At 37.7% G+C, this 15,339-nt stretch overlaps 1 protein-coding gene across 6 annotated transcripts in view; it reads left to right on the forward strand.

Moving 5' to 3' along the window:
• Positions 1–15,339, forward strand: part of Znf277 (zinc finger protein 277) — a 118,819-nt gene that overhangs the window by 33,456 nt on the left and 70,024 nt on the right. The gene's annotated exons all lie outside the window — the stretch shown is intronic.

Consider the following 15,339-nt stretch of genomic DNA (forward strand, 5'->3'; position numbering starts at 1 on the left):
TTCTTTGACTTATCTGAAACCAATAAACGTCTTAGAATTCTGTTTAGTTTTTAAAGTACTATGCGAAGGCTTAGAGGATCATCCTTTGCCTAATGTGTGTTCGTGTTTGGTATCTTGTAGCATATGAGCACCAAGGGTGTACTCATTTTCTTTAGAAATTTCCTAACTCATTACCTTCTATTTCTCTACAGTGAGCGTTTTACACTGCTCTTAGTCTCATCCTTCCTACAAACTTCCCTTCTAGTTTTGCAGCCTCACTAGATTCCATCTCTTTGCATATTATTTTCTGAATTATTGAGACTTTTTTTTTTTTTGTTTTTGTACTGGGGATTGAACTCAGGTCTTTTGCGCTTGCAAGGCAGGCCACCAAACCACTGAGCTAAATCCCCGGCCCAAAGGTTGAGAATGCAGCTCATTGGCTGAGTGTCTTCTGGATCCAATCCACAGTAAAGGATTTTTTTTTTTTTAGTACCGGTTATCGAACTCGGGTCCTTCCACTTGCAAAGCAGGCCACCGAACCACTGAGCTAAATCCCTGGCCCTTATTGAGACTTCTTAAATGAAATTTTTTAAAAATATCTAGTCATATTTATATGACTGCTTATCCAAGTTTGCAGACTTTAAAATGAAAATTTTAAAGTCCAGAAATTTTCAGCTTTATATTAACTATCACAGTGAAAGCCAGAGAGAGCATTGTAGAGAATACTGTCCTTATAAAGAACTTCAATATTGGCATAGGAAAAGACTTTATGATCAAATCCTCAGTAGCACAGGAACTAGCAGAAAGAGTCAACAACTGGGATCTCATCTTATTAAAAAGCTTCTGCACTGCAAAAGAAACCATCAACAGAACTAAAAGACAACTTACAATGTGGGGGAAAAATTTTACCAACTGCTCCTCAGACAAAGGACTCTTATCTAGAATATACAAAAAACTCAAAACAATCAGCACCCCCCAAATATAGACCCAATTCAAAAATGGGCATCTGAAATGCAGACATTTCTCAGACATAGAAGTAAAAGCAGCAAGTAAATATGTGAAAAAATGTTCCACATCACTGGTCATTCGAGAGATGCAGATGAAAACAACACTGAGATTCCACTTCACCCCCCCAAAGAATGGCTGCTATCATGAAATCAACCAATAACAAATGTTAGCGGGGTTGTGGGAGAAAGGAACCCTTCTCCATTGTTGGTGGGAGTGCATACTGGTGCAACCACTGTGGAAATCAATATGGAGATACCTCAAAGAGCTGGAACTGGAGGTTCCATTTGACCCAGCCATCCCTCTTCTCGGTATCTTTCCAAAAGTATTAAAAGAATCATATCACAGTGATATATGTGCACCTATGTTTATAGCGGCACAGTTCTTAATAGCTAAAACTTGGAAACAGCCCATTTGCCCATTAGTTGGAGACTGGATAAAGAAGATGTAGTTTTTCTATAAAAGGGAACACTATACAGCCATAAAGAATGAGAAATTAGAATCATTGGAAAATGGATACATATTGAGGATATACTCCTAAGTGAAATAAGTCACATGTGTAAATACCGAATAGTTTCTCTGGTATGAAAAACTATAGTAGTACATAAGATCCTAATGAGATAATTGACAATGTGAAATAGGAAGAAAAGGGCTAAAGGTGTAGGGAAAGTGGGAAGAGTAGGGGAAAGGTAATAAGGGAAAAGAAAAAATAGGAGAAAATGAAAAAATGGAAATAAAGTGTTTGTAAAGGGGGAGGGGGTGAAGGGAGGGCAGGGACAAGGGGAAAAAATGAGAACCAAGACCTGTCATGTAAAGGTACAACATCCCAATGATGAATCTGTACTGTATACCTAAAATGTAAACTCAATCAGGGAAAAAAAAGAACTTCAGACTTTAAGTTCCTATGAAAATAGTATTTTTTTGTTTCAGTTTGGGGAGATATTATTTGTTTGCCTTATATTCTTTTATGTATAAGAAATATTGTACATGATTTTCTGTACTGGTATATTCAAAGGCTAGTAAGTTCATTATGTCAATAAAGGTGATTTAATGATAGAAAAATGTGTTCTGTAGGATTGTTTTTTTCATAGCGTTCTGTAAACAATATAAAGGGTTACATATTTTTAAGAAAATATGTCTTAGTAATACAAAAATATACTGTTACTTATGGGGTTTTTTTTGTTTTTGTTTTTTGGTACCACGAATTGAACTCTCAGGACCTTGCATTTGTGAAACTGGCAGTGGAACCACTGAGCTAATTCCCCAGCCCTATACTGTTACTTATGTTTGGAAACTCTGCATTGGTTAACATTTAAGGAGTTATATTGTAAATTTGTTTCAATTAAAAGTATGGAGGCCAGGTGCAATGGTGCACGCCTGTAATCTCACCACTCAGGAGGCTGAGGCAGGAGGTTCACTGTGAGTTCAAGGCCAGCCTGGGCTACATAGTGAGTTCAAAGCCAGCCTGAACTACTTAATGAGACCCCGTCTCAAAAAAAAAAAAAAGTGGGAGGAAACCCTTTGATTGTAAAAGTTGATGAATAATTACTGCATAACTTCAGAGATATAACCATTCATAGTATCCATTAAAAATAGAATGGAGCAGCAAATAAATTTTCATATATTGTATTAAAATAGCATTCCTACTGCCATCTCCATCATACATAAGCCCAATGTGCACCTGTTTGCTCTGGGAAAAGAAAATGACTTGACGCCTGAGTTCTGGAGTCAGACTTCATGAGCACCAGTCTTCTAGACGTCTTACTGGTTGTGGAACCTTATTGTCAAGGAAAAAGCCAGTACTTAATATCTGACACAGAAAGTTGAATTTGTTGGTGGACAGTGGAGACCAACTTATAAGTCACACCTGTTCTGAATAAAGTAGATTGCTGATTTTATTGAGGGTTTTGGGAACTATAGAGGTCAGAGACCAACAGATTCTCAGAAGCAGGAGTGTATACGGGATTGATGGACTTTTCAGAAGTTACTGGATGAGACCATTGCAAACTGACTTTTAGAAATGTAGTAATGGAGTTAAGTTGTCACTGAGCCATTGGGATAAGTTTAAAACTGTAGTTTTTGACAGCTTAACAGTAACTAAATGCCTTCCTTGTGGGCCATTTCTGATAACTAAATCAGAGAGTGTAAACTTTCTAGCATACTGCCTAATGGAAATAAGACATCCTCTTCATCAGTCTGTCCTTGATTAGAGTCAGGCTTTCACTGTGAAAGCCCCAGCTCTTAGGGCCCTAAAACATGACACTGAGAAGTGCTACACCCCAAATTTATCTTGCTCCCCAGTGTTAACACAGCACATGCTGCCATTTGCACTTGTGGATATACTTAATACATAGGTATACAGTGTCAACATTTTATGCAATATTTATTTTACCTTTGAATAGATATCATTGGCTTTCTAGACAGTGGTTTTGGTTTTATTTCTAACCTTTTATAATTATCACAAATCTCTTTGAGAACCTGGTGAAAGCTGTGAACACTTTCCAGAGAAATGTATTTGTGCATATATACTCTTTTTAAAATATACAGTGTCTTGGGCTCTCAGGCTATTTAAGTTCAGACCTTCTTGTTCCAACTACCTTTGGTCAAAAGACAGATTCTCTGTCAGAATCTTCACCTTTGGTTACATAGGTTTTATGCAGGATGTTGGGCATCACCAATAAAAATAGCCATTTATGATCAAACTTGGGCCTTTGTACTTGCAAGGCCAGTGGAGGAACCACTGAGCCAAATCCCCAGCCCCTCATTCATTTTTTAATGTTCAGAAAATTTTGTTTTTTGGAGCCGGTGATTGAACTTGGGACCTTGTCCTTGCCAGGCAGGCAGCAGACCCACTGAGCTAAATCCCTGGCCCTCAGCTCATAAATTGACTCTCAACTCCCTGTCCAAGGCAGTTCATAAAAACTAGAATTTTTCTTCCCAATGTACATCATAGAAACTAAGAAATTCTTTCACTACCTTTGTCTGTAGTAAGACCCACATTCCAGAGAAGTTCTGACCTGGAGGGAAGAATGCTCCACAGAGAGGCCAAGAACAATGCAGGTCTTGCTGGGTTTCCCCACACAGTTATTCTCTCTCTGGTCATACCATTTTGTCCAGTCACATTTCCACATGATTGTCCATGCTTCAATATTGCCTGTGCAGCAAAGTCTTCATAAAAAACCAGGAGATCAGGGTTCAGGGAGCTTCTGGATAGCGGAAGTCTGGCCAGTCGGTCAGTAACTTTGGTCCAGGGTTATAACAGGATATAAAATCACAAACCAAAACATGAAAAGCACTTTTTGACAACAGTGTAAGAACATCAACAGCTCCTGGAAAATCCAATATTTTAAGGTCTCACCATTATGTATCATAATGACAAGCTGATTCTTGAAGCCAGATATAAAATTTAACTGTGTAGAGCATGACAGCACTATTGAAAGCCCTGAAGTTTTATTATACTCTTAAAACAGTTGCTTCACCAAAGACTACCATTGTTTTTCCCAATTTTAAAATGTCTCTTGCTGTGGGTTTTCTCTTAGGGAGTTATTAATGTCACACAGGTGTTAAATTTTAGAGAAATTATTCTCGAAGTTTTTAAATAATCTCTGAATGCACCAAAAGAAAATATATATATATAAAACTCCTAATAAATGTAAGGATTGTCTTGTTGATATTCATAAACTTTCTGCTTTTCATTCTTCTTTGAGTAATAGTTTATCCATTTCAGTGGCTGGGATGATTTGCACCCAAGTCATTATAACAATATCCTCTCTCTAGCTGTGGTTTAGAGCATAGCAGAAATGACAGTAAGGTTCAGAGAAAAGCACCTTTTTCCCTGATTCTTTGACCACTACTATGACCTCTTAATCTTTAATTATATTGGATGTATTCAACAGAATTATTGATTCTTTACCAAGTAGTTTCAAATTTTTGTATTTTATTTAATGATTATCATACATGATCAGTAATCAGTGTTCAGTGGTGTCGTAGTGTTAACTGGGTGGCTCATTCCAGAATTTAACTCACCAAATAAATGTTACTGGGTTTTGTGGTGCTCCCATCTCCTTCTGGAATTGGTTTTCAGGATCTTCTCATCTCAAATGGCAAAAAATGGTAGCAAAGTTAATTTGAAAAAGTAAAAGTAAAGGGTAAGGGAGAAACTGGCTCTCAGAGTGAGCTTGGGACAAGTAAAAGAGAAAAAAGCAAGATGAAAGTATACCCCGAAGGGGTGGGGGGAGTTATGAGGAAGCCACCATAGCCAGCTCTTGGTGCCTGTATCCTTTATGCTGTCCAAATCTCAAGAAAAGCCATGAGAAGTTCTATGTATGAGTCCTGAAAGCCAGTGCTAGGATTCCATTCCTCATGCTGATGTTAGGTTCAAGCCATCCTATTGCAGACTTGCTGCAGTTCTCCAGAGAAGTCCACATGCGAGGTTTGGGAAACTATGCCTGTGTTCTGGGATCTTGTAATTAACAGGTCACACATACTTCCCCAGCCAGTTTTGCCATGCACTAATCTATCTCAGCAGGATCCTGAAGTTAATCACACCTCTATGAGTTTTAGCAATCAGACATTTCTCTAATATGTTTTAATTCTAGGAACTTATTGAAAATAACACTTTGAAAGATTTTGTTTTTTGAATGCATTAAACTTTGTAGTTTCAAAATTGGGCTTGCCAAAGATCCTATATTGCTCCAGTTCTTCAAGTTCTTCAAGTCATAAAGTTATAGGATGACCCATATTATCCTCTTTTCTTTTTATTCTGTTATTTAAGAGCTCTGCAACAAAATGAACTTTGATAAAAAATTTTTCTCACTTCCAGAACCTAAGTTCTCAGATGAGATGCTATACACAACACAATGCATGGCTACAGCTGAAAGCATTTAGGAAAAAATTAAAGGACTCAAATTTCTACTTTATCCTTAGTCTACACTCATAATATAGCTTGGTATATGATTTGTTGACGGAACATTCTTTTTGTTTTTTTTTTTTTTTGGCTTTTTTGAGGCAGGGTCTCACTACATAGTGAGACTGACCTGGAACTCACTGTGTAACCCAGGCTGGTCTCATACTCACAGTGATCCTCCTGCCTCAGCCTCCCGAGTGCTGGGATTACAGGCGTGCACCACCAAGCCCAGCTTGATGGAACATTCTTAAGCAATGTGTAAAGGCTAAAAACCAAAGGTGATAGTTTTAGAAATAAAACCATGTTAATATTCACAAGCTAGACTGAGCACAATTACTCAGGATGCCATACTGTCCTCTGATACGTAATTAAGAAGGTACTTTCAGAGATCTACAATTCTTTCAAGCCTAGACAACATAAGAAACTTTACTATCAGCAGCTTCAGATGAAAATCACAGACTTTTGAGAGCAAGCAGAGCTTTAAGTATATATGGTTAAACAGCCAATTTAGGAAAAAAGAAATAGCGCTATATGCCGACAAGCACCGCTGTATCTGGGATCTACTGGAAGAATGGAAAGAGGCTGTGGAGCAGCATCAGGAAAACTTAGGCTGCTAGAAATTTCTACAAAATCATTGTATGCATCAATAAGATGAGCCATTAAAATGTTTATCTCTTTCAAGAAGTTGAACATTTAGAATAGAGGAAATACCTTTGGACCAGGTAGACAGATAAGGAAAATGAGCTACTGATAATAGTGATGCATTTCCTCAAAAAGGTGTTTGGAACATTTGGAATTCCGTTTTTGCTGGGGATAACAGCAAATTTCAAAGAAGTGATGAAGTGCCTCCAGAGCCCTCTGGACATCCAGTAAAAGGAGTTTGAAAAGTTAAATCCACAATTGTAATGATGAGCCAGCACCAGTATATTACTGAAGATGAATATGAAGTAAATTTGAAAGACTTTGAGCTATACCCTGATAACATGTCCCATCCTTGTCCTTGGTGAGGGCTTGACCACTCCAGCCAAGTGCCAAAGAAGAGTTGCTACACATATCCTGAAAAGCACTAAGATCCATAGCTAACTTTCTTCCCAGCGTGTGTTCAAGGTGTGAGGGACAGTGCTTGAGAGTGTGCCCCATGATAACAGCCATAGAAATTTGGTACACCTGCACACTAGCCAAAGTGCAACAAGAGGATGTTCTACTGATGTTTGTTTTATTTTGTTGAGGCTGTTCAGTTTGGCTGTCCCTTTTTTAGCACAATAAAGGTGTTTTTGTAAAGCTTGGATACCAGTGGGATTTATTTTATAGTAACCACAATGCAAGGCGACTGTCAGTGCACAGGAAAAAGAGGTTCCCAGAAAACATGTCCCCACAGGTCTCTGGCTGTGTGTGGCAGTGTGGGGCCCACTGCCTGCCTGGGGTGCTTGCTTCCCCCCTGCTGCTAGCCTGTCCATGCGCAGGCTCCTCTAACAACTTCAATCAGTTATGCTGTCAGCAACTTCTTGTGCCTCTCTAAAGGCAAAACAGAGAAACTTACAAACTAACAAATAGCTCTTTTTCCTTCAGAAAAAAGTTGAACTTGAAGAGGCTGGGGAGTAAAAGGGAAGAGAGACAGAACAATAAACAGTCTTCTGTTTTTTTTGTGGTAATGGGAATTGAACCCCTTGCCTTGTTCATGCTTTTAAGGCATTCTACCACTGAACTAAGTCTCCTGCCCTTTTTGGTGTTGTGGTTTTTATTTGTTTCGTTTTAGTTCTTTGAGTGGTCTGTTTTGTTTGAGACAAAGTCTCACTATATTGCCCAGACTGGCCTGGAACTTGTGATCCTTCTGTCTCAGCCTCCTGATTAAATCCGTCAGTATCTCCCTCTCCCCCACCCCCTTTCTCTTTGACGCCCCCTCCGTTTTTCCCCTTTCCAGTGTTTCAGTTGTTTTTTATTGACTGTCATTGCTGGGAAATGAGAAGACAAGAGAGGACTACAGGCATAGAGGGAAATAACTTTTTCTCTGTTGCTGACATTTCCTCATTCCGCAAGAGAAATTGGAACCCTCTGCACTCTCAAAGTGGCGTCCCCAGCAGAGAACCTCCCCCAGATTTCCCAGGTGTTCCCAGGGGTGTTTGAAATTCTCACCACAGGCACTCCACCTTTCCTTCCCTTGGGACGGCTAAGCAAGCATTTTTCGTTAACTGTGGCCCCAGTGTAAGATTCACTCAGAGGGATCTAGAGATTTTAAGTGCTTTTTCTGGAAATTCAAAAGGTACCCTGTGATCATTTGATGTGAAGGCAAATTTAATTTCCTTTAAGTCAAGATAGTACTCCTCAGGGCATAGCCCTTTTCACCCAGTGACTAGAGAAAGTGACCATGTGTGAAAGTATTAAAATAGAAAAGGGGGAAAGTTAACCTCTAAGGAAGAAAGCTCATTTTAGGTTTGGGGAGATAGATTGATTTGGGAGGGAGGGAGATTCACACACACACACACACACACACACACACACACACACACACGTACGTGTCCCACATGCACACAAATGGCTTCCTGGTTTAGTATTTTGGAATTTGTTTTTAACTTTGAAACCTATTGGCTCAGTTCTTTTTTAAATAATATGAATAAGACTTAACATTAGGTAAACAGTCCACCTCAGAAGTCTAGAATGCTTAATCAGAGTTGTGCATATCTGCTTCTTAAGGATTTACAATGTGTTGCCTTTTTTTTTAATCCTGGGCCTGAATCTCACTAGCCTAGACTGTCCTTCAGACAGGCCTTCAACCTCTGGGTTCAAGCAGTCCTCCTGCCTTAGCTTCATGAGTATCGGGCTGTAGGCACAAGCCACTATACCTGGCTCCAGTATATTGCTTACTGCATCTTAATGCACATGGGATCATTTGGTAAACACTAGAAATTTTAAATGATTTTATAACACAAGAGTTACAAAGAATTCTTCATATAAAATAATGTCGAATTTTTTTAGTGTGTCCAAAGTTAAAATCCAAACTAGAAGGTTTTTTTAGAAACCTAGTAACTACCTTTAGATCCATATTAAACATACCAAAACTATGAACAAGTACCAATACTCTTTCCTTGGCTTGCTTAATTTTACTCTCAGTTTTTTCAGATAATTACTGTGAATCTGTTCTCTGTGATTTGCATAAACATCTGATTGAATTTCATTGATTGCAACTTAATAACTTCAAATAAGCAGCCACTTGAGCATTTTGTGTTAATCCAGATTTCCAGAGGAATTTCTTCACTTTTAAGATTTTGCATGGCTTTGATATCAATTTTTTCTTTCATATAATGAGGTATCAGTGAATCAATACCCCAAATCTTATAGACTGGGAATCTTGAATGAAACTGTAAGCATGTTTAGGTGAACCAAATGCTGTCTTTTCACTCTTTTGCACAATTATAACTGCATTGGGGAGGGACACAGCCTCGTTGTTATCTTAGTTGTACTTGTTGCAGCAGTAGTTAAGAGAGCCGGTCATTTGACATAGTGGACACTGGCATGTGCAAGAATGCTTGCACGTTTTCCTAAGGAGGATGTCCCTGTGCAACAGTAAAACCTTTGGGTCATAGTTTTCTTCTCTAACTGGATTTGATTCTAAACTATGATACACTATTCCAGAAGCCCTCTATAATAGTATTTAGGATGCCCTCATTCCCCAATCCTACTCTCTTTTAAACTCAAAGGCTTATCAAAGTTTAGACCTTAAGCTGACTATATTTTCAGAAGTTACCAGGAGATGCCTTGGCCTGTCCCAGTGTATTATAGTCTAAAAGTACTTCGTATCGCTTCTCGGCCTTTTGGCTAAGATCAAGTGTAAAAGTACTTCGTTAAATACAGGTATTTCTGCTTTAATACCATATATGCATTCCTGAAAAACTTCGCATTCTACAAAACCACACAATAAAAATAACATGAGAGGAAGTAGGCTTAGGAATTGCCACTTTTTCTACTGTTAAGCTCAACCAGAAGACTTTTGTAACCAGAGCAATCCTTGTTTAAAGATTTTAGGGGAAAAAAAATGCAGCATGGTTGAATCTGTATTGCATTTAAATAGAGAATCATAGTCCAGTTGATTTTTTGCATTATTGATATTTTTTTTTTTTTTTTAGTTTTAGTTTTGCTTCCTTCTTTGAAACATGGGTGTTTGGGGGGTACTTACTTTTAATGAAAAGAAGTTAAATCAAAATTAAATTCTTAAGTCAGCCCTATAATCTACCACTCTGTGAAAGTGAGGCAGAAGGACTGCAAATTCAGACCCACCTTGGGCAATTTAGCATGACCTTGTCTCAAAAAATAAAAAGGACCAAGGTCTTGGTTTAGTGTGAAGGCTTAGGTTCAATCCTCCAATACTGAAAACAAAATTAACTCTGACCTATGCTATATAGATGTCTCCATCAGACAAGTGTTCTTTAAACATAGGAAGCTATGTGGCTTCCACATCTGTGTTCCTGAATTCTCAGCTTCTTTATGTAGCTTAACAGTGGAAAGAGTAATAGTTCTTGAAGTCTTTCTTTAAGAAAGCTCTTCCCTAGAATTTTCCTAGAATTCAGAGTTTTATGTGTTTCTCAGGTTATATATACTGACATTTTTTCAATTTATCAAATGTCCTGAGCCAAGGCACATTTAAAAAGCATATCTTGTATCAGTAAGGACTATAATTTCATTACATTTTATAAAGTCTTTTCTCTTTTGTTAGTTTACTAGCTCTAAAATATAATTTTATCTATCACAAACTATCCCTTCTGCAGCCTTTATAAAAAGTGATATTTTTCTTATATACTGACATTTTTTCAATTTATCAAATGTCCTGAGCCAAGGCACATTTAAAAAGCATATCTTGTATCAGTAAGGACTATAATTTCATTACATTTTATAAAGTCTTTTCTCTTTTGTTAGTTTACTAGCTCTAAAATATAATTTTATCTATCACAAACTATCCCTTCTGCAGCCTTTATAAAAAGTGATATTTTTCTCAAAAGCAGAAATTAAATGTTTTTACTCATCTCCCACAGCATATTTATTTTTCTGAACTTCACTTTATCAAGTCATAGAATTAATCATAACAGGTTTTCATTACAACAATGGTTTGTGACTTCACATAAAACATGTCCCAGCCACCACAGAGAAATTAGACTACAATATCTATATTAAAAAATGACAGCAAGTTTTGAAAGCTCCTCAGTTAATTCGTGTTCACCATTAGGGTTGAGAACCACTGCCTGAAAATAATAATAGCTAAAGGTATTCATCAGAGTGTCATTTTTAATAAAGTTGTATTCATACATTCCAGTGAAGCCAGTGCCAGTCACATGAAGTGCTGGCAAAACTCCGTGCTTGTTGTTACATGAGTAATCTGCAATATGTGCCTTTGTGGCTGACTAGACCAACTGTTCCTTCACAGATGAGATTTATTTTTTTTTTTTTTACAGATGAGATTTATATTACTTTTTTTTTGTTGGTTTTTTGTTGATGTTGTTGTTGTTGTTTGTTTTCTGAGAGAGGGTTTCACTACGTAGTTGAGACTGACCTGGAGCTCACCATGTAGCCCAGGCTGGTCTCGAACTCACAGCAATCCTCTTGCCTCAGCCTCCCGAGTGCTGGTATTACAGGCATGCGCCACCATGTTATATTACTTTTTGATTCATTTTTGTAATTGTAATATAAAACATAGTTGTCTGTTTCCTGGTACTGGGAACTCAGGACCTTCACACTAACCTCTTTCCCCAGCCACCTTCCCCCCACCTTGAAATTATATATTTTTGAGACAAGTTCTCATTAAGTTGCTAAATTACCCATATTGGGCTCAAACTTGTATTCCTCTTTCGTCAGCCTCCCAGGGGACTAGGGTCTCTATAAATCACCACACCAGCTAAGCATAGGAAATGCAAGACCATATCTGAAATGGTAGGACTAAAACCTCTTGTGTCTTGTTTATTGTCTCAGCATTATTTTACTCCTTTTCATCTTAGAGGTGATTTTTCTGATATTGGTCAGTTTTTTTCAGAAGATTATGTTATTGTAGAGGCAGGATTTATGATACTAAATATGTAGATTGTGTATCATGAACCAAGGATTTATGATATTCCATTTTGCTGAAGACATGGTCGTTGTCGAAAGATGAGTAATTTGAAGAATTATAGTTGTAAACTGTTCTGAATATGACTGAATTTCATGTGTTTAGCAGAAGTTTTAAAAGACTGCACATAACTATGATCTTATAAAAGCAGACCAAATGGTAGCAGGAAAAAGTAACTTGGAAAAAAAGTTTGTTAAAAGAGGGCACACCATCTGCTATAGCAGGCTAGCCTATGACTAGGATTGAAGAAAGCAATTCTGTGGGTTGGTATCTTACTGTCCTGGATCTGAACTGTCTTAAAATTGTACTTTGTTCTTACTTCCTTTTGGTGCTTCTGACATTCTAGATTGTGTTAGATGTGTGGGTGAACATGAAAAAGATACGAATTGGCAATCCACATTAATTAATTCCTTCAGGAATCCAGCTCTACGTTTCTTCATTTCCTCCTCAGTATCCACCACAACTTTGGCCTGAAAATGGTCAGGGAGAATTTCTTCCTATGGATAGGGAAACAGATTCATAAACATGTAGAAATCAGCTAAAGTTTTGACTGATTTTTAGTAAAGCTTCTCTTAATACCAAGACTTGAGACAATTTATTATTTTCTATCTTCAAGCTGTATAAGTCCCCATAAAAATCACAAATGTTTAATATTATGTGATTTTTATTGATATTTTTCATGACTCAGTTATACAGTTCCGGAGCACTAGGCAACAAGAGAATGCTGTGTAGGGAGGCTGCAGTGCAGCGCCAGCTCCATGGCCTGCTTGTATCAGATATTACATGTGCTTGTGCACCGTGGTGAGTGAAACATGACGGTTATTGATAATTGTGTTTCGCCCTCCTGTGTGTGTGTGTTGGTGAAGACGCTTCTTTGTAAGCAGACATGTAAAGTTTCTTCTTATGTGATTATTAAACTTGGGCAGCCACTTCCATGGAAGGACACATTGACAGATTTGTTTCATCAAAAAAAGATCAAATATCCCACTAGTTTTATGTTTATGTTGCCTTCCTTTTTAATGTTATAATAAAATATATAAAAAAAATAAAGTTTTGTTGCTTGTGCATTAACTATATTTTATATGCAGTCAGTATGACCCAAGCAAACAAAATGGTTAGACACTCACAGCAGGGAACACCACTATTACAAAGCTGCTTGTGAGAAAGCTCTTTTAAGGAATACTATTTCAACAGCAGCTCCTTAGGACAGTCTCATCTGACACACCCAGTGTTACAGTAAATACTAACATGGCCATGTTCCAAGGTACTAGTGATAAGCTGTCTTCTAAAGAAGCTAGACAAGATCACTAATTGCTAACTTTAATATCTCACCAACTGATGAAAAAGAAATTGGCTCAGACTTTTTTAAATTTTAAAATGGCTAAAATTATTTGTCAGAAGAGCAGAGAATATATTCTGTGACTTTTCTTTAAGTGAAAAGTCCCTTTAGCATAGATTAATAACTTGAAAGCACTGCTTGGCTGTATTCTAAATTATGAATATGTTTAGGGTGTAAACCAAAGTGATAAATGCATTTGTAGCATCGTTCACAAAAACAAAAAATAGGTTCCACTCAGTAGAAAGACAAAACCTAATTTTTTCAAGGAATTGCTTGATAATATTTCATATATATGAGGTTTAAAAACTCAAATGTTGTAAAACAAGCAGTGAAATCAGTAGTTTTTTGGTCCTGTTTGGGAGGGAAGCTACAAACTGAACCCAGGGCCTTTGCTGAGCTCCATCACCAGCTTGCTTTTTTATTTGGGGATAGGTGTCATAGTCACTTCTCTGGCCTCCCAAGACACAGTACCTAACATGCACAACTAAAGAGGAGAGCTTTATTTTGGCTCTCAGGTTGTAGAGGTTTCAGTCCATAGTTGGCTGACTCTATGGCAGAGAGGGCATGGCATGGTGGAGGACAAGCTGCTTACCTCATGGTGACCAGGAAGAGAGAGCAGCAAGGGAGCAGCCAGGAAGGAGACAAACCCTTCCAAGTCTGGGCACAGTGACCCACCTGATCCCACCTCCTAACCACAAGTCAGCTCTAACACTCCCATTATCCAGTCACCTTCCGAAATCCCCACCTATGATACATGGCATGAGGCTTTGGGGGACATCTAGATAGAAACCATAACTCTGGGACTCACTAAGTCTCTGAGTTGCCCAGCCTAGGCCTGAACTGGCAGTCCTCTTGCCTCAGCCTCCCAAGGTGCTAGAATTACAGGCCTGTACCATCAAGCACAGTTATATGTGGTACTTTTGAAAGTATTATTTAGTACCATGGTTTTTTTGTCTGTGTGTGCCTTCCCAAAAAATCATCCTTTTACCTGTTCCATAAAAATTCATATGAATTGAAATATCAGTACTAAAATTAAATTAAAATACAACTTTCTGATTTTGTCAATAGACTAGTGTTAGTCCCACAACTGAGAAATTTATGATTCTGTCAACACACAAATTACACTTAATAGGAAACATCAGATAGGTAATTTATAATTTTTCTAGATGCCAACCCATTTTATTAAAATACTAACTATTAATTCTAAAGTAATTCCGTGACAAATAAAATCATATTAGGTTAGGTTAAACTTAACCTCTATGGATAGAGTATAAAATTTCCACTGAGCTCCACTTATTGAGAGAGCATAAGTCAGGCCTAGTGGCACGTGCTTGTAATCCTGGCACTGTGAGATTGAGGCAGACGATCACAGTATCAATCTCAGCCTAGGCAACGTAGTCACTTAATGAGAGACTGTCTCAAAATAAAAATTTTTTAAAAGTCTGGGGATGTAGCTTTCTGCAAAGACCTTGTGTTCAATTGCCAGTACTGCAGAAAAAGAAAAAAGAGGTGGCAAGAGAATAACCAATCATGTTTCTGAATCAAGTTTACCTCCCCTTCCTTTGCACCTTTTCCCCTATAGGGTTGAGTAAACAAGAGCAGTCGCTTTGTTTCCCCATTCGTGCATGAAATTCTTGGTTTGTCAGTGTCTTTTGTTACCATCCTGTTTTGTTAACCCTCCTGTTAGGATTCTCAGCATTAGTGACAATAGAGTTATACTGATTAATTAAATTTACCCTTAACTAGGGTTAAGATTTAGTGCCTTTTTTATTTATTTCCAGTTTAACTGTTTGGAAAATCATTCTGCATTCTATTGATAAAAGGGAGGTAAAGTTGAGAACTTAGTTCCCAGTAGTATCCATTACTTCTCAGAATGAAATACATATCCAGCCTTGCATTCCACTTAGAGCCCCAGAATCCGTAGTTCTAACCCCATCAAAATAATAATTCATCATAGTCTTATTTTAAATGCTCTGAAGAATCTTCTATTTGTTTTTTGTTTTGTTTTGGGGGGGTGTTTGT

This window comes from Fukomys damarensis, unplaced genomic scaffold (genome assembly GCF_012274545.1).
Source record: "Fukomys damarensis isolate Sample0158 unplaced genomic scaffold, DMR_v1.0_HiC HiC_scaffold_4, whole genome shotgun sequence".
In the NCBI taxonomy this organism is placed as follows: domain Eukaryota; kingdom Metazoa; phylum Chordata; class Mammalia; order Rodentia; family Bathyergidae; genus Fukomys; species Fukomys damarensis.